This window comes from Mus musculus, chromosome 2 (genome assembly GCF_000001635.26).
Source record: "Mus musculus strain C57BL/6J chromosome 2, GRCm38.p6 C57BL/6J".
Taxonomy (NCBI): Eukaryota; Metazoa; Chordata; class Mammalia; order Rodentia; family Muridae; genus Mus; species Mus musculus.
The window spans coordinates 132130833-132148721 of NC_000068.7; the positions used below are offsets into that span (position 1 = coordinate 132130833).

The 17889-nt window shown below is 47.0% G+C and overlaps 1 protein-coding gene and 1 long non-coding RNA gene across 7 annotated transcripts in view; one reads left to right on the forward strand and one right to left on the reverse strand.

Annotated features, from left to right (window-relative positions):
* Slc23a2 (solute carrier family 23 (nucleobase transporters), member 2) overlaps nt 1-14488 on the reverse strand; it is a 92825-nt gene extending 78337 nt beyond the window's left edge. For 2 of the 4 annotated variants that reach the window (NM_018824.2, NM_001355431.1), the window contains exon 1: nt 14180-14276. The gene's annotated coding sequence lies outside the window, so the exon portion shown is untranslated. Of the gene's footprint in view, nt 1-14179; nt 14296-14409 lie in introns of those variants that run through there. The other 2 variants (NM_001355430.1, XM_030251883.1) reach the window with 2 other exon arrangements.
* Nucleotides 4413-17889, forward strand: part of Gm14051 — an 85008-nt gene continuing 71531 nt past the window's right edge. For 2 of the 3 annotated variants that reach the window (XR_866753.3, XR_003953906.1), the window contains exon 1: nt 12747-13753. This is a non-coding gene — a long non-coding RNA (predicted gene 14051). Of the gene's footprint in view, nt 4818-12746; nt 13754-17889 lie in introns of those variants that run through there. The other variant, XR_001783478.2, reaches the window with a different exon arrangement.

The following is a 17889-nucleotide window of genomic DNA, read 5'->3' on the forward strand; positions in this document are numbered from 1 at the left end:
GAGCTGATGCTGATGCCATGGAAGGGTGCTGCTTACTGGCTTGTTTCCATTGTTTTTGCTCAGCCTGCTCTCTTATAGAATCCAGGACCACCAACCCACCACACACCATGGGCTGGACCTCATCAATCACTATTAAAGAAAATGCCTTACAGATGACTCTAGCGTCTGTCAAGCTGACATAATACTAGCCAGGACATCATGTTTAATTTCATATTACAAACAGGACAATATGTTCTCATCTCTGGAAAAACGGAGATAGAAAATATTAGGGCTTCACCATCCTAATTATGACGATCGACATAATAAAAATACAATTATATTATATCTTGGCAAAATGGTAAAGTTTAAAAGTCCAATGGCAATTACCAATGTCAAACACACCTTTAACCAAAACAAAAAAAACAAAAAACCCACAGCAATCCTGCTTTCCCTTCCACGTGAACAGTCAACCTTCAATCACTCTGAAAAGGCCATTGTACCTGCATGAACCAAAACTTCCTAAAGCCTTTCCCAAAATGCCTTGGCGTGATCACAATTAGGTGATAAGCACATTGCAGTGACTCAGAACGCGGCCCAAAACCGAAGCGCTGAAACGGGTTCTGCCCAGACCTCCGCAAGTGAGAGGGCAACCAATCAGGGAACTCTTAGAAAGGCCGCAGCCCCACCCACTCCAAGGGGCAGGGGAGGACACAGAGGGGTTGGACTCATACCCTGCTGGCAGCAGCTCACCAGCTGCTCAGGAAGCAGAAACAGACCTGTCTGTCTCCTTTCTCAGTTGTGAGAAGTGCCAAGGTGCACTCACAGGCCCTCAACAGGACACTGTATCCTGCTGGATACCTGAAAGCCACAAACAGGACCTCAGAGTCAGAAGGACCAGTAAGCCCTAATCCGATTAAAGACATGATTTCAGACGGCAAAAGGAGCCTCAGTTCAAATAAAGCCCAAAATCCAGCATTAGAGTCGTCTGGGGCTTCCATCTAAGCATAATGAGGACAGTTTTGAATTGTATCTTGTCATTCTACTGGAGCAGAAGGATCAAAAAGAGCACTCCAACCCCAACCCCAGACAGACGTTACATGCCGCTAAGCCTTAGGGCATAGGTGCTCCCGATACCCATGTACCCAAACTTAGAACCTGAACAGAAAGTCTGGGAATCACACCTACTACCCCTCCCTACAGCACAGCCTCTAGCCCACCTTACTTTTACTGCAAAAATAGCACTGAAAAAATCTGGGGGTGCTGGAATCATGGCCACCTGCAAGACAGCTCACAACCATACTCCACTTCCAGGGAATATCATGCCCTCTTCTGACCTCCCCAGGCACCAGACATGCTTGTGGTGCACACGCATAAATATATGCAGGCAAAAAGTTCATACACATAAAATAAATCTAAAATAAATATCTTTAAAAGTCTAAATTCAGGTGGTAGCTGGTTTTTCTGTGCATATTTTAGTAGATATTTAATATCTTAGACTTAAGATATACTTAAAATCACGGTCTGAAAGATTTTTCTTCATCCTTTAATAAAAAGCAAACAAAAAACTTTCTTTGAGAGGAGGAATTGTTTCTTTGTTTAAACAGGTTCTCTCCATGGAGCCCTGGCTGCCTTCAATGTTAAAGATCCACCTGCCTCTTGTCTCCCCAATGCTGCCACGCCACGCTAAACTTTACTATTTGAAAAACAACATTTCTACCAAGTAGTGGTGGCACATGCCTTTAATCTCAGCACTCGGGAGACACGGGCAGGCAGATGTCTGAGTTCGAGGCCAGCCTGATCTACAGAGAGTTCTAAGACAGCCAGGGCTACACAGAGAAACCTTGTCTCCAGATGGGGAAAAGGGAGGAAAGAAGAAAAAAGAAAAGACAGTTCAAATCGGAAAACTAAACCCAAGAAGAATGATCTTCAATAAAATTCATTTCTCAAATGCATCATAAGATTACAAAGATGTAGAAGCTAGAATATTTTGTTAAAACACTAATATCCTTGATATAAGAAGAACTATTATAGCCGGGCAGTGGTGGCACTCACCTTTAATCCCAGCACTTGGGAGGCAGAGGCAGGTGGATTTCTGAGTTCGAGGCCAGCCTGGTCTACAGAGTCAGTTCCAGGACAGCCAAGGCCACACAGAGAAACCCTGTCTCAAAAAGAAAAACAAAACAAAACAAAAAACAAAGAAGAACTATTATAAACCACCAGGAAAAACCGACTAAGAAAACTTGGAAATAAATAAGCCTGACAAAATATAAATTCAAAACAAAATCATTAAAGTGCATCAGAAACTGGAGGAGATGGCTCTGTGGAGCACTTACTGCTCTTGTGCAGGACCTGTGTTCAGTTCCCAGTGCACACATGAAAGTCTGGCAGGCATGTGGGCCACATGCAAGCCCAATACAGGATCCATGGCAAGCTGATAGCAAGACTTCCTGATACTCTAGGTTCTGGCAAGAGACCCTGCTTCAGTAAATAAAGTGGAGAGCAATTGAGAAAGACATCGAACACACACACACACACACACACACACACACACACACACACTCACACAAGAACATTCAGAGACTAAGGGCACACAAAAATACACATGCAAATGAAAATAAAATTCCATCATATTGCAAATGATGCTCCTTTCAAAAATTTAAATAACCAGGAAAATGCACCTAGATTTACAAACAAGGCTAATCTCCACTGTCTCTATTCACACAGCAAGAGAAATGGGGGTGGGGGTGGGGGGTAGAGGAAGTCAGAAGCTAAAGACTCAACAGACGGATTTATCATGCAAAAAGTGATGCATTCCAGACAATCAAGTTGTTAGAAGCCAGGTTTTAAAGAAGTACTTAGCGATGTTTTGGTCTTTACTGCCCTTCATTTCTTTACAGGAGGGCCCACACTTTGGCATGCACATGGAAATAAGGAACTAATTTGTCACAGTAAGGTCTCCTTCCAACCTGTGGGCCATGGGCATGAAAGCCAGGCTGTCTGTTGGTGACAAGCATCTTTACCCACTGTGCAATCTCACTGGTCTAAAGAAGTTTTAAAAGCCCAATGACCTCTGGGTTGACAGCTGTACATAATATGTGGATGTATACACAGACACAGACATTTCACGTTCACATAAAACAAGCAACCCCGAGTATTCAGAAAGCAATGGCTACTTCACCACAAGCCCCCCATTTCATTGTTGGGGAGCAGAAGGATGGCTTCTCACTTCCCGAGAGCCTTCCCGGGATTGTGACCAGCAGCTTCACTGTCCTCTATGACATTCCTAAAACAGCTATGAATCGCCAGTATTTTTTTTTTCCAATTCATTTCTGATTACAAAGTCAGATTTCTGAGAAATGACACCCTCCAGGGATCCCTCTATCTCTGCTCTCTACACAGACCAATGAGGACAAACTATACACAGCCAGGAAAGGTCAATTTGCAAAACCACTTAATTTATCAGAACAAAGTCTGCAATTGGGGGGGGGGGGCACTAAATTAAGACATGGCAAAGCAGACACAATATCCATGCAGAGAGACAGAGGCTCTACAGTCAGTAAGTAACGTGTGTGTTTCCCTTCAATCCCATTATCAACTAACTGTGCCGGGGCTTTGAAAGTGACACACGCCTGAGCTTTAAAGCACTGGATCTCAACCCTGGCTGCACAGTAAGGTTGCCTGAAAATAAGCTTTAAAGCTCCAACACTTGACGGAAAGCTGAAGCTGCACCTCAAATTCTGGGCCGAGGCCAGGCATCCTCGGCTTCTCCACGTCCCCAGAGGAGCACTGATTCCAAGCATTTTTTTTTTCAAATAAACAATAAATGCCCCCAAAAGGGTGATGGGGCCGGGTAAATCAATGGCCTGGGGTCAGCAATTTTTTTATTTTTATTTATTTATTTTGGTTTTTTGAGACGGGGTTTCTCTGTAATAGCCCTGGCTGTCCTGGAACTCACTCTGTGGACCAGGCTGGCCTCCAAGTCACAGAGATCCACCTGACTTTGCCTCTGCCTCCCAAGTATTAGGATTAAAGACAGCCACCACCACCACCCAGCCACATAACTTTTTATGTCGTTACATTAACAAAATCTGATCTACCGATTCCAGGCAATCGCTATCAAAATCCCATCTGCCTTGTAGCAAAAGCTGACAGACTGATCCTGAAATTCCCAGAAAATACACAGGTCCAAGAATAGCAAAAGAACAAAACCAGAGGCTTGGTTTTTTCCAGCTTCAAAACGGAACAGGAAGCTATGGTGATTTAGGCAGGGTGGCATAAGGACACACCCAATGCTGGCATAAGGACATACATATAGATTACTGGAATATAATAGAGACCCCAGAAATAAATCTTAACAACTTCAGCTGGGCAGAGAGAAAGTCTTTCCACCCGAGCTCACATAAGACTGCAGTGGCAGAGACATCTTGCTGGAAAGTGGGACAGTCAAAATGAAATCTAGAAAACGTATTTTAGAAGTTGACGGACACCAAAAGAAATAAAAGTGTACAATTTCAAAAGTGAAAAGAAATTCTATAGAGTTGAAGGCTGCACCAAGTTATCACTGAACAAGGAACTCAACTTGTGTTTGACAGTCACGAGAAGTACTGTTCCAGACTCCTGCCCAGTCGGTCCACCTCCCAGGCAAAAGCAAAGGGCTTAGATGAACTTTCCACTCATAATCCACTCAGCCCTGCAAGTGTCTACAGTGGACCCCAAACGGAGGGAGCGGGAAGGGAGCACATGTGTACCCACCAGTGTCTGGAAAGCAGGAGAACGCAAGGCCACATGGGCATCCCAGGAACTAAGGGGCTTCCGACATGACAGAGCTCAGCTGCAAGGTGAGTGGGCGAGCTGGGGAGAGGGGAAAGAGGGGAACCTGGTGCTGTGGACCTACTCAGTCTATCTCCACCGGGCAATGACTTTTTTTTTTTAATGGGGAAAAACAAAATCCACAACACTTCTCTGAGGAAGAGACTGTTTTCGAAGAGTCTGACAGAAAAGGGCGAGCAGCTACACAATATAATGGTCTGGCTAAGAGCTAGAAAGCTCTGGAAAGGACCTGAAAGGGAAATATAACACATCCAATTCCTCCTGGCAAGAAATGTAAGGTCATCCTCAAACCAGCCGGGAAGGGGGACTTACAGGAGAGCTACCCAGTGACCAGGGCCAGTCCTACGTGTTTCCTACAGACACTCAGGGGTTAAGTCACGTGCAGGTGAACTCCACAACCTGCGCTCAGTCCCAGGACCATGCGGCAAGAGAGAACTGATCCGCACACCCTGTTCTTGTAAGACTTTTAAAGCCCTCCACTCTGCCCAGGGTTGGCAGAGGTCCAGGTACAGCCACAGCAGAGCATCCAAGGCACTCACTCTGCTTTGCTTTGTTTTGGGGTAAGGTCTGTGTCATTCAAGTTGGCTTTGAACCACAGATCCTAGACTGACCTAAGGCTCAGCCTCCCAAGTACTGGGATTACAGGCATGGGCCATTCTTCTCAGCAAAATATCTTTTAAAGATGGGACTAGACAGACATCTCAGTGGTTACGGTTAAGAGCACTAGCTTCTTTGTCTTCAAAAGGATAATTCCTAGCACTCACATGGGAGCACAACACTAACTCCAGTTCCAGGGGATCTGACACCCTCTTCTGGCCTCCACAGGTACTGCATGCATATGGTACATGTACATATAGGAAAATTACCCATACACATAAGATTAAATTTAAAATATTTTAAAGTAAAATTTAAGAACCCTGTGTATAGCTAGGCAGTGGTGACACATGCCTTTAATCCCAACTCTTGGGAAGCAGAGGCAGGCGGATTTCTGAGCTCAAGGCCAGCCTGGTCTACAAAGTGAGTTCCAAGACAGCCAGGGCTACACAAAGAAACCATGTCTTGGAAAACAAACAAACAAACAAACAAACAAAAAAAGAACCCTGTGTATGGTGCCCATGGTTGCAATCTTAGCACTTAGAAGAGGCAGGAGACGCAGATGTCAAAGGTCATCCCCAGCAACATAGGGTAACCTGGGCAACATAAGATCTTTTCTCAAAACAGAGACAGCTTAACTGATGAAGGCACTTGCCACGAAGTCTGACAACCTGAATTTGATCCCTAGGGCCCAATGGTGGAAAGAATCAATTCAGAGTGGTCCTTTGACTGCACACATACAATAATAAATAAATGTTAAATGACTGACTGCATAAATAAAGGAGAAGAAAGACGATCAAACAGTATACCTCACGGTAGGTCCAAACACTTACAATAGTGGGTATGTTAATAAGGTGAATTCATGAACGGTGATGGAAATAAACTGGAGGAGACAGTCCTTACCTCACACTGTACTCCAATACAAGTACTAACTACAAAATTTTTAAAAACAAGAGAAAATATGAGTTAATATTTATGAGATCCTGGGTGTAGAGAAACTATGGAAAAGATTTTAAATCAAAGTTAAAGAATCCTCAACCTAAGGACAAAAGTGCAGATGCAACACTGGGTGCAGATGGGGAGGACCAAGGGCGACTGACCCTGGGTGCAGAGACTAGGGATGGGATAGAAAACAGTTCACATCGGTGTTTAGATGGAACATGGCTTGAAGGAAATGCCATGGCCTCAGAGACTTGGGCACATTTGTGAGACATGCTGTGAGGCCATCTCATAAAAGCTGAGTAGCTCTAGATAAAAAGAAATGCATGAAAGCCAGGAGTGTGCACACACCTTAATCCCAGCACTCGAGAGGCAGAGGCAGGTGGATCTTGAGTTCAAGGCCGGCCTGGTCAGAGAGTGAGTTCCAAGATAGCCAAGGCTACACAGAGAGACCCAGTCTCAAAGAAAGAAAGAGAGAGAGGGAGGGAGGGAGGGAGGGAGGGAGGGAGGGAGGGAGGGAGGGAGGGAGGGAGAAGAGAGAGGGAGGGAGGGGAGGGAGGGGGGGAGGGGAGGGGAGAGGGGAGGGGAGGAAGGAGATGCCTAGTCAATTTTAATTGTCATAAGTCATATATTTATTTGAGCAAAGAGAAGCCAGCTTTAAAAACAACAAACCAGAGGGAAGTGTCCTGGGTAACTACTACATTAGCAAAAGGAGTCCAAGCCAGGGCACAGATCAGGCAACCGTAGAACTCAGACCTGAAGAGCAGGAGAAGAAGCTACCACAGCCTCCTCCCAGTCACTCACCCTGGAGCTTTCAGAATGAACATCTAAAGAAGCCACCCATTCCAGGCATCTTCTGGTGGCCTTCCACCAGGACGGTGTCAAGGGCCCTTTTGACTTCTTCTACCCCACCTCTAGCTGCTCTTGGCTGCACTGAGTGTGTGCTTGCTTCCTCCCACAGTCTCCTCACCTTTCCTTCCCTCTGCTCACCTCATCCCTCCATCACTGCTGGTCCCACCCTCCCAGTCAAACCCCACCTCCAAAGCTCAAGTCCTTGACAAGCATGCAAGACCAAAGGGCACAGCAGGGCTCCAGTCTAATTGTTGAGTTTGTGACTGACCAGCCTGGAATCAAATCCTGACTCCGCTACTCAATGGCACTGCGACCATGAACATGCAGCTGAAACCTCCAAACCTCCAATTCCCCACTGTGAAATGGGAACTGCAAACCCCACAGGGCTGTGACCAAACTACAGTAGTGACACACACAGTACCAGGTAGAGCACCCAGCACACAGCCAGCTGGCTTCTCTGCCCTCTTCATACCACCAGGAATAAGATCTGGAAGTGGAGTTCTATATCATTAAGTCCGCAGAGTTTTGGGGCCATCTGAGAAATCAAACCCAATAGTTACCCTAGAGGTATGGATCAAACAGACTCAGCACTACTGACCCATACCCATCAGCACACAAATCATCCCAGTGGTCCCTTCCTGGGCTAGAGGCCTCATCCTTGCAGGGTCTCCTTTACTGCTGAGATCGGTTCCTACAGACATAACTCTTATTTAGCTTCACTCACTTCCAATGACAAAACTGGAAGGACTCGACTCTGTAAGCTTCCCACACATATTTAAGAAAAAATGGCTAGTCTAGGGAGACAGCAATTGGTAGAGTGCAAACAGGTGGATTCCTGGGACTGGATGGCCAGTCAACCCAGCCTACCAGGCCAGTTCCAAGCTCTAAGACCTTGTCTCAATACAAAATAAATAGCGGCTGAAGAGATGACAATGTAGTTATGAGCATGGACTCTCTTCTTGAAGACTAGGGTTCAATGTCAGCACTCATGGCTCCAAACACTGAGTCAAGGGCAGAGCTGTCTCTAAGAGCAGGGGTGGTTGGCAGCACCTTGGATGAAAACAGAACCTACCACTCCCAACCCCAGGAAAGAAACACAGACTTTTACTACTCTCCTGTCCCGCCTTCAGCCACCAAAACACACCTTCTGGATGGGGAAGATGGCTGGGTGGTTAAGAGAACTGGCTGTTCTTCCAGGGGTCCCAGGTTTAATACCCTCACCCCCATGGCCACTCTCAATCACCTGCAACCCCAATCCCAGAGAGACCTGATGCCCTCTTCTGGCCTCTAAGAATACTGCATGTATAGATCTACATGTAGGCAAAACACCTATCCACACAAAATAAAAATACAATCTCAAAAAATAATGATAAATAAAATAAATAAAGGTTGTCCTCTTGTTCATACATGTGTACAAACAGACACAGACAGACATGCATGCACGCACACACACAGTGGAGGTGTACCCTTCACCAGGTACTTAATGAGATGCCCTGGAGAAAGAGAGACAGAAGTCTAGTCATCAGGTGCTCTGTGAGGAACCTATAAGTGAGCCTTCTCTGACAGGGCACTAGAAAGATTACTCTTCTTCATGGAGTAAACTTCCCAGGAGTGCTAGAGACTGCCTACACTGGGGTGGGGGGTGGGGGATGGGGGTGTTAAGTTAAGGGCACTGAGAAGATACAAAGTTTACATCTGGAGACAGGAAGAGATCCCATTTGCCTCATTTCCTGACTGGAGTATGACATGTTTGGGCACGACGTCACACACCGGGAAGCTGCCCCTCAGCCACTTTTGTTCCAGGTGTCAGGCAGGAGCCTCTGTTGTCTGTCTGTCTGTCTGTCTGTCTGTCTTCCTCCATGACATACTCTTCCTCCTCTTCTTTCTCCTACCGTCCTCCTGTCTAGCCGTGCCTTGGAATCCAGTCAATTCTTACTGTCTCCCCACAGTAAATCACCATGGTTTGACCTGCCCACCACCTCAGCCCTACCCTATCCACACCAATTCTCAAACAGCAATGGCTAGACAAATGTCCTTGTTAGGACTGAAATCAGGGCCAGGGGTGAAGTTCTGCAGAACCCCTGCTTAACATGCCAAAGCCCTGGGTTCAATTCCCAGCATGAAAATTAAAGATAGCCCTATCCATACTCTGCTCTATGGAGTGAACTGTTTTGCTCTTCCAACTAAAGAAATCATGTACCGAGCTCCTAACCCCTACAATGTGCTCAGATTCAGAGAACACTTTTAGTTGATAATTAAGGTTAAATAAGGTCTTACTATAAGGGGGACTCAATCTAGTAAGATTATAAGAATAGCACTGGCACGGAATTTAGTGGTACAGTGCGCACAAGATCCTAGGTTCAATTCTTAGCTCTGGAGCGGGAGGGAGAGAAAAGACACTAGGAAACGGTCATGTGAGTACCACTTGATGAGAAAGTGGCTGTCTATGAGCCAGACAGAAGCTCTCATCAGAACTAGGTTACCCAGAACCTTGACCTCCGACTTCCCAGTCTCCAGAACTGTGAGAAATAAATGACTGTTTTAACCCCTCCCAAGCGGATGGACGCACCGTGCCAGCAGTGTGAGCAGACTAGCTCGGGCCCCTCGTCCTTTCTGCTCCCGTCCCCACGCTGCCAGCCTCCCTCAGGCCTCCTAAGATGTTTTCCAAGTCCTGTTTTCTGACTCCTCCACTAGAGAGTGCCACATTCAAAAAACCAAGTACCATCAAACTCTCCAGGGTTCCTCCCTGCAGCATCTGACCACACAGATTACCGCCCTGAAAAAAGCAGGCAGTCCAGCAATGGATGAGACGTAGATGAATGCCTGAGACTGGGATCAGGTGAAGGGAAAATCCTCGAAGTCCTTTGAGGCCAGCCTGGGCAACCTAGCAAGATTCAGTGTCAGGATAAAGAGTAAAAGGCCCATGAAAGTTTCAAGCTGAAAGCAGCCCTTAATTATGAAGTCGCCAACAACCTAGAACCTGGGACACGATAGAAGCAGCCAAGCCAGGAGGAGAATGGCAAGGATATGGAGAGCGCACACAAAGGGCTCCTTTAAACCTACCGGCTTCACAGGCTTAACCTGGTCAAGAAGGACAGATGTAAAAGAACTCCAGACCACACACACACACACACACACACACACACACACACACACACCTCACCAGAGAACTGGAGGAGTGGTGGGGTAAGAGAGTGAATGAATGAGAGACCAAAGAACTCTGGGGAAGACTTAAGAAACATGAGGGTAAACTAGGCAGTGGCGGCCACAGTGGCATGTGCCTTTAATCCTACCACTGAAGGCAAAGGCAAGCAGAGTTCTGTATTCAAGGTCAGCCTGTTCTACAGAGTGAGTTCCAGGACAGCATGGGCTACAGAGAAACCCTATCTTGAAAAAAATAAAAATTTTTTTTTAAAGTATGAGAGTAAATAGGGTTTTCTAAGCTTACACTTATCGGTTCAAAATGCCATAAAAAGACAAATTACTGGTGAAGAGTTAATTTTCTTAACCAAAATGACAAAACTCCTTAAACTATCAGTGGGATCAAATCCAGAACCCCTGATGGCGCCCAGGTTTCTTTAGAAACACGGTGGAGTTGATGACAGCTGACTCAGTACTTCCCATAACCAAGGAACTAACTAAACCTTACACCTTTTGAGTACAGATGCCGTGGTTTTAATTCAAGAATGGTTTGTTCAGTAGCAGCTGCCACCTAATTAACAGAAGAATTGGGGGGGGGGGCACACAAGCTTACCAATGAGACAAAAAGCCTATTCCAAAATATAGACCCACTAGACTGCTATACAAACGAGGGAGGCAGTATGGCATTCAAAACTTCTTAAACCAAGGGGACTGGAGAGATGGCTCAGTGGTTAAAGTGCACTGGTGCTCTTCCAGAGTTCCTGAGTTCAATTCCCAGCAACCACACGGTGGCTCACAACCATCTGTAATGGGATCCGATGCCCTCTTCTGGTGTGTCTGAAAACAGCTACAGTGTACTCATATACATTACATAAATCTTGTTTGTTTGGTTTTTTTTGGTTTTTTTTCGAGGCAGGGTTTCTCTGTGTAGCTCTGGCTGTCCTGAACTCACTGTGTAGACCAGGCTGGCCTCAAACTCAGAAATTTGCCTGCCTCTGCCTCCCAAGTTCTGGGATCAAAAGCATGCGGCGCATTAAATAAATCTGAAAACAAACAAACAAACAAACAAAAACCCCACAACTATCTAAACCATATACAACACTAATTTTTTTTCTTTTTGAGACCATTACATTTCTCCTTTCCCTTTCCTACTTTCAAACCCTCCCATGTACCTCTCCCCAATCTCCTTTAAATTCAGGGCCTCTTTTCTCACTAATTATTATAGTATGCATATATGTACATATATATATACATATATGTGTGTGTGTGTGTGTGTGTGTGCGCACACATACATATACCTACATATAACTGTTCAGTTACTTGTATGTGTGTTGTCAGGGCTGACCGTTTGGCACTGAACAGCCGACTGGTACTGTCCCTGGGAGGACCACCTCTGCCACTCCCGGCTTTCTGCGGTTGCCTACAGCTCTCGGTGTGGGGCTGAAGCCTCGTGGACCTTTTCCCATCCTCTTTAGCATGTTCACTGGTGTCGTCCTGGCTCAGCTCACACCTGGACAGTCATATTGATTCAAGTACTTTTTAAAAAAAGAAAAAAACGTGTGTGGGTGGTGTCCCCGGAGCGTGCTGTCTCAGGTGTGTGCAGTGTTCATACCACAGAGGCCAGAAGAGGGCACTGGAGTCCCTGGAGTTAACGATGATTGTGAGACATCGTGTAGGTGCTGGGAATTAAATCCAGATCCTGTAATTTAAGAAAACAAGGGGGGGAGGGAGAGCAGCCAGTGCTCTTAACTGCTGAGCCATCTCTCCAGCCCTCTAGTTTGTTTTTAACTTTCTTGTTGGACATGGTGGTACGCACACACCTTTAGTCTCACTACTGGGATGTGGTAGATCTATGAATTCCAGCCAGCCGCGGCTGCATATAAAGACCTTGTCTCAAAATAAATCAATATTCTGTGTAGTTTTACAAGGCTAGGCCTTGCCCTTTATCCCAGGCTGGCCTGTCTTCTTCCCATCTCCACCAGCTGGGCTGAGTTGCTAAGATTATACATTTACATCACCACACCCAGCCTAATTGCTTTTTAGTAGAGGTTTTAATCTCAGCATAATGTGCCATACTCAGAAAACTAAGTACCAGGCAAGTATCTGGAGTAAGGGGCAAGGGGTGGAACTTTAAACTGGACCTTAGAAGCTCTCCCTGACTTTGAGGCTGGCCTGGAGCAAGTTTCAGGTCAGCCAGGACAAAAAGAAAAAAAAAAAAAAATGCCACTCAAACACCCACTTTCTTTCCTCCCTTTTTTTTTTTTTTTTTTTAAGGTGGTGGTGGTCAAGACAAGGCTTCTCTGTGTAGCCCTGGCTGCCCCGAAACTCACTCTGTAGAGCAGGCTGGCCTTGAACTCAGAAATCCTGCCTGTGACTCCTGAGTGCTGGGATTAAGGATTCGTGCCACCACCGCCGGGCAAACACCTACTTTCTTACAGAAATTACTTCCCACAAGAATAAAACAGTGGTGGGAGTCGGGGTGATGGAAATACTCTGGTATAAAAAGAAAGAATCAGTTAACAGTTGAGCAAAAGACATTGTCTAGAGAACAGATACCTCATGCCTCGCTGATGTCTGCCTGAGGATGCTCAGGGCCTCCTTTTAACTAACTACCAGGTGTGTCATGAGTGCTAACACGGTGGACAGCCTCAACTGCCCAAAGCTATTAACTTTTGGATGAGCTAAGCATAGAGAGTAGTTCTAAAGTGACCCTGATAAGGTCAACTATAACCCAGCAGAGAATCCTGAACTTCTAAGAGGTGAAGAAGGCCTCTCACAAACTTCACCAGAGTCAAACACCTTAAAGGAGCAGGCCAGCAAAGTCACACAAGATGAAAGGGCAGATGAGAGAAACGGAGCAGGTGAGGCCTCAGCCCAATAGCACTCAAACAAAAAACAGAAAAATTTCAGCCACCTAGCCTAGCCTTCAGAAAGGAGAAAACTGCCTAAGGGAAGTCACATGGCCAGTTAATGACAGCTCAAACCAGGCTGTCTCAGGACTCAGATACCAGATCCTCACATCCCTGGCCGCCTTAGTTCAGAGGACCCAAGCGTCAGAAGGGATAGCATCTTCGCCATCATCCGGTCTCCCAGCACCGCAAAAAGCAGACTAACAGCTACTACAAATGCCCCAACCCCAAGTAGCCTTCAAAAAGCTAACTTTCTTCCCTGTGCACTTGCCCTCACCCCTTGCGCTGAAAATCAGGAGTTTCCCATCAGACCCGCTTAAAGCCCCTCATCCGGAATGAAGGCCGAGTTCCCATAGGCTACACATCTAATGGGACATCTCCGGCCAAACGATGAAGACAATTCTTCACCTTCAAGTTATCACACTCCAATGTCAATTTCTCGGTCAAGAGCGCAGGCAACAAGGCGACCCCGGACCCCTGCGGGGCAGGCCAGCGTGAAAGGTCGCAAGGTTGGTGCAGCGGCATCTAAAATTACTCCGTGTCGCCTTCCGCAAAGAGGGAAGGAAGCCAGACTGGAAACAGCACCGCCATCCCCCGCCCCTCGGGCTGACCCTGAATCCCCGGGCGCGGGGATGCGGGGCGCACCACCTGGGGAGGGGCGCGCAGCAAGCCACGCAGCACGGCGAGCCCACGGTGGCTGTCCCGGGGGCACCCGGCGGGGCGGCAGTGAGCGCCGGGGACGCACGGCCTGACACTGCAGCCGGGGCCGCCGGGCCGCGCGAGCCGGCGTGGGGGCGCAGGCCGCGCCGCGGGTGGGTGACAGCGCGCGGGGGCCGCGCGGGCCGGCCTCGTGGGCTCGGCGAGCAACCGGGGCTGCCGGCAGGTGCTGCCGCGGACCCGGCGTGGGGCGTGGGGCGCGGCGGCCCGGCTCTCACCTGCCTGCAGCTCGCTGGGCTCGCGTCCCGCCGATCGCACCGCTCGCGCCGCAGTGCCTGCCGCCGCCTTGGGTCCCCGCGGCAGCCGCCTGCAAAATGGCGCCGCGGAGGGGCGGGCCGGGGGCGGGAGCCGCGCAGCCGCCCGCCCCGCGCGCCGGCCCCTCCCCGCCCGACCCCCGGCTCCGCCCGCGCGCCCCGGGGCGCCGAGCCGCAGACCCTTCCCCACACACCTGCTCCGGGGGGGCCGCCTAGGATGCTCGACGCTCGCAGGCTCTCCCCTTCAGAGCCTCCTTTCTACCCTGCAGGACCCCAAGCCCTGCAGTAGCTGTGGGGTGACAGCGAGAGGGGTGCAGTGTACCCGGCTCAGTGGGTAACCCGCTTTAAAGCAATTTCGCGGCGTATCCAATTGGGCCGTCAGGCTTCCGAACTCGCTGGGGAAAGAGAGCCTCCTTGCTTATGCTGACGCGGGAGAAGACACACCAGGCTTGATTTCTCTGGGGCGTGTGTTCTGATAGAGCGGGTTTGGGGGCAACCTGCTATTCTGTATTTCTCAAGTGTACCCCCCAAGGAATGCCTGCTGGATGGGCACTTAGGCTGTGAGTCAAAAGGCCGCGTGTCAATAAACACATAGCACTTAGGCCGGGCAGTCTTGCCCAGGGGGGCATCATTAAAACTGGGTACCACCCCCAGCGGTGCTGAAACTGAAGTGTGGCTTCGAAATTTGCATTTCCAGGAAGTTTCTAGGTGATGCTGCAGGCGGTGGTCTAAGATACTAACTTGTAACTAAACCACGTTCTTACCTCCACCAAAACAAACAAAACCCTAATAATTAGCTCTCTCTTCTGTCTTCCATCTTGAAACCACTGTCTTGGTTGTTTTTCTAACCCAGTAATTCCTTTCATCCCCAAGCAACTCCGGAGAGCCATAAAGAATGGTCGACCACAGCTGACCTCATCTTTAAAAACAAAAAGCAGATTTTATTCCTGAATTGTTTATGTTTGGCAGTCTTGAGGACTGGTAGCACACTGATCAATAGAGGCATGCCGTAACCAGCAAAGACGGGCATTTTATAAAGTAGGCTAGTGCGGACGAGCTGAGAGAATCAATATATAATTCTCTAAGTCTCACACTAAAATAAAACCAGTGAGGCTTAGTGGTGCACACCTGTAATCCCGGCATTTTGCAGGCAGAGGCAGGAAGACGATGAATTTGAAGTCAGCCTGGGCTACTTAGACTCCTGTCTCAAAAAAAAAAAAAAAAAAAAAAAAAACCCTAAAAAACAGTAAGTTGAATTGTAAAATCCAGCATACCCTGGAAGACCATAGGTTAGTATTTCATCTTCACTGAAGATGAAGAAAAGAGATGATTCTGTAACCAGCACCAGAGAAGCACACAACTCTTTCTATGCCAGAGTTTCCAGCCACCCTTAAAAACATAATGTGTGTGTTCTGCTCCACAATATGGAACCTTTTGGAATAGAAGGCCTGTTCCAAGATCAAGAACCCCTGATCTTTTCAGTTCATCTCTTTTCTTCATTTCCCCCCATATATATTGTCTCCCACTCCCTAACTCCCCCTTTATAGTTTTACCTCCAATCCTAAAGCACTACCTCACTCCGGGTTTCCCCCCTCCCTCCCTGGTTTCCTGCATCTCTTCCTCCCCCACCCTCCGCACTCAACAAGCACTATAAAGCACCATCAGTCTCCCGCTTTCTCAGACGTCATCTGTGACCTTCTAAGTGCCAAATCCTTTTGCCTGTTTACAGATCTTTTTTTTTTTTTTTTCCTTCCTTGGCTTAGTAACATTCCATTGACTAACCCCCTCCTGGAGATGTTTTTATGTGATAAAGCCACTCAGCCTTCCTGACTGTCCCACTCTTTTCCACCCAGGTTGGTGATGGAAGGATTTCTCAGGTGTGGGCTTCTAAAGACGTTGGTCCCCTTGATGCCCTTTTCTCCTCAGGCTCCCCATGCTCTCTGCTTCTCACCACCCTCTTCCCCCATTACCTCTCTTTCCAGACCAGTCATTTCTGAACTTCTAGACACACTTCCCAAATGTTTCCAGAAACTATAAATGCCCCATTTGTGTGTGCCCCCCCCCCAGAGTGTACATGTACCGAGTCAAAAACTGTCGATCAAAACTTTCCAAGCATTGGCGAGATTCCTGATTTGATAGTGCCAAGATAATTATTTAGGGCACTTTTGTACTGAATGTATGCAGAGCCTTCCCTGTGTCTCTCTGTCCTTCACAGAACACAATTATTTACATGGTATTTGCATTGCCTTCGGAAGTACAATAGTCTAGAGAGGTTTCTGTAGGTTACAGGCAAACAGTGTATATAAAGATTACCAGACTAGCCTAGCTGAAGCTTTCTGTGCCCTGGGGCCAGGGGTCCTGAAACCAGCCACTCCCCTGCACTGCAGTCATCCCTAGTCTCATCTTTCCTTCACAGAGTGTTCTTTATCTGAGTTCTCTGTTTTTGCTACCCCAAACCCTGAAGTTGTCTTTGACGCTGTGTCCACTCAGTCACCTGCAGTCAGCTTGAACAGGGGAAGTGTTCTGTACCTGCAGATACCGTCTCTTGTTTTTAACTCTCCAACCTCTTAAGAGCTGCCTCCCAAAACCATCTTTGTTATCATCTCAAAACACAACTGACCATTTGACATCCCTTCTGAGAATCCTTTGGGGCCCCTTTGTCTAAATAATGACCCAGCAAAGATAAACAGAATCTAGTCTCTTCCAAAGCATAACATTCAAGACCCTTGACTTTTTAATCTCACGCCCTCCCTTTCTTTCTGGACAAAGTACTACATTTTACCACTGGTGAACAGGAGGTGACATCAAGGGTTTCCCTGACTTCAACTTTTCAAGGCTCTAATGAGGACTGAGTGCGGTCATGCATACAAAAGATTCACTCAGTGCAGTGACACACGGGTGACATTTAATTCTTTGGCCTTTTTCAGACACAGTTTGTTTTATGTAAACGCCAGAGAAAATGTTAGAAATACTCTTGAATTTCTAAGTGTGTATAAGGATGGATTAGCTGCCAGCTACAGTCACTCCTATGTATGAGGGTCACTCTTACAAATAAGCATTTTATCGTCATCAATTCAAAAATGACATGGGCATTTTCTTCTCACTTCCTTTCTCTGTGATTTTCTTTCTATTTTTTTTTTTAATTTATTTATTTTTTGGTTTTTCAAGACAGGGTTTCTCTATGTAGCCCTGGCTGTCCTGGAACTCACTGTGTAGACCAGGCTGGCCTTGAACTCAGAAATCCGCCTGCCTCTGCCTCCCAAGTGCTGGGATTAAAGGTGTGCGCCACCACTGCCTGGCCCATGATTTTCCTTTCTTATTACAAGAGCTATAAGCGCTGTTCTGCTCCCCCCAGCCCTCATTAACTTCTCTAAACTCAAATTTACAGAATCCACCAAGAATGTTTTATGACTGGTTAATTTGATTGAAATTCCCCTCATACATAGGAGTGACTGTAGCTGGCAGCTAATCCTTATACACACCTAGAAGTTCAAGAGTATTCTAACATTTTCTCTGGCGTTTACATAAAACAGTGTCTGAAAAAGGCCAAAGAATTAAATGTTTTGTATTTTGTGCATCAAGAGTCAAAAACAAATCCCTGTAGTTTTTGGATTGGTTTTGGTTTTTTTTTGTTTTTTTGTTTTTTTAAATGAAACTCAAAATACAATAAAAGT